Below are 2279 nucleotides of genomic sequence, written 5' to 3'. Positions count from 1 at the left end.
TATTTTATTGATATGACCTTTATTTTCTTAAAATGTTTCCTAAAATTTCTTACATTCTAACATTTTTTTATGAAATGAACACTTATTATATTACTGCTAATTCAAATAGGTCTTTAAATGGCTTTTAAGAGAAAATTCTCTCTCGGTAAAAGTTTTTGTTCTCATTTCAGTCCTATCAGATCTTGACAGAATTCTTGAATGATCAATATTTTAGTTCTGTAAATAATTTGGCGATTTTCTCACACTCCTCGATATACCCATAGAAATGCGTGGATCTTTTGCTTGCCTAATTTTTTATTACTCCACGTTATTTATTAGAGGCAGTTATTCGACGGAGCAATGCATTCACTAATCGTTACCTGAATTTTGTCGTGTCAGTTTTAGATTTTCAATTAATTATAAGAAATGCTAAATAGTTGAGTTGAATAAATGTAATGATTATCGTAGCATATATACATTACCACTAATTTGCCCTTTTAGAACGTGTTAATGTCTGGACCATATTATCGACTATTTAATGGCAATTTTTTCTTTACTTCTCCGTTACATCATTTGCGGATTTAAATTTGCTGAAAAATTTTCTTCCTCTAATAAATTGAACTTCAATCTAATAATCAATAAAAACGTACACTCTGTACTCGACGTGTATGTTACACAATATTGACAAAAGTATATAGTCATCCTCCTAAATTGATATTCAGTTAATTCTCAACTTCAGTTTATTTTTGTCATAAAGGCTTGGTAAAATGTGGGTGACCTGATTTTTCGCACCCAGCTCTTTCAAAATTGTTCATAAATGATTTCTAATTATTTAATTAGTTTTGTCCGATGATAAAAAATCATGTGAAGTCTTGAGTCTTTGGTTACATTTTATCAATGGTGTATGTACATAACTATTAGAGTAATTACCCGTTTATTATTTTAAGACTGCAAATATCAGACATAGAAATCTGTTAAATTTTACTAAATTCACTTTATAAGGAGGTTGTTGAACTCTTTCCCTATTTCTATTATTCTTTCAGAATTTATATCATAGAGCTTTTTCCAGTAACAAGCCAGCTTCGCGTTTCGGAAAATATAGTAAGGAAAAATAATTGGGAGTAGAAGTATATATTTTAGCCTATTATGTATCACATAAAAGAACATTTAGCTTGTGAGCGAGTAAAGGGAGATCAATTGTTTGTAAAAATATAAATTGATAGCATTTTTCTAGCCAAAGTTTTGATTGTTAAGTTCATACTTCCCAACACTTTCTTCCAATTTTACTAATTTGCTATATTGTTTCTGCACAAAAAACACCAATGGCTAGAGTTTTTATTATTTCTTTTAATTAAAGTCCTGTTTTATAAATTTATGGTTACTTGCAATTTAAAAAATATATTTAATTAACTGTTAAAAAGGTTGTCGCCCTGCGGATAAGGGGTTACAATAATCCCGAAGTAAAGCATGCCTGTCGTAAGAGCCGATTAAAATTCCGGCGCCAATCCGACACTGTTTGGACCGTGAGATTCACTTGCAATATCTAGCCAAAAGTTTAAATCTGGTTCCACGGGGGTCAGTGCCCGCAGCATCGGTTGTCCTGACTAGTGTTAGGTTAAGAAGAATGATTGTATTTTACTTTTGTCTGGCTTGTAGTTGCGTATTCATACCAAAAAATCAGCAGAGGAATCGGAAAGTCTCCTTACTAAGGGGCAAGTTATGCCAACCATATAACATAAATTAGTATCGGCAGAATTTCTTGGAATTTCAATGCGGGGTTTATCAGCGCGTTACAGTGATACGTGCGTTTACTAAAATATCATTATCTGAAGTCTTCACTGGCAAGTACCCACAGTAAACAACACTGTATTCCGTACAAGAGGTTGACTTAGAATTAAATACTTTTTCTAAAGTTGACTTATTCACAGTATGTCTATATATTTTTCTCAAACATTAACGGTACGAATCTGTTTTGAATTTTTAAAAAGTTAGGTAATATGCTTAGTAAAAACCCATATAATTCAGGTGCAGAATATGTTCCAATGAAAAAGAAGTATTTAATCTTTTCCTGTACTAATTTCAAAGGTAACTGTTTAAGCATCATTATAAATATGCTGTACCTCCTTAAATCCACAATATAATCATGCATTTTGTTGCTTATTTGGATTACGGTCAAAAGACAAACGACGAAGCGAAATAATAATTTGAATTTTAAATGAGCTCCCAATAATGAAACTGCATTACAATCACACATTGAATTCAAGCCATATGCACTTGTATGTCGCCAATAAATCATTTTC

This window comes from Teleopsis dalmanni, chromosome 2, assembly GCF_002237135.1.
Source record: "Teleopsis dalmanni isolate 2A chromosome 2, ASM223713v2, whole genome shotgun sequence".
Classification (NCBI taxonomy): Eukaryota; Metazoa; Arthropoda; class Insecta; order Diptera; family Diopsidae; genus Teleopsis; species Teleopsis dalmanni.
Note: the sequence above shows the minus strand (reverse complement) of the source record.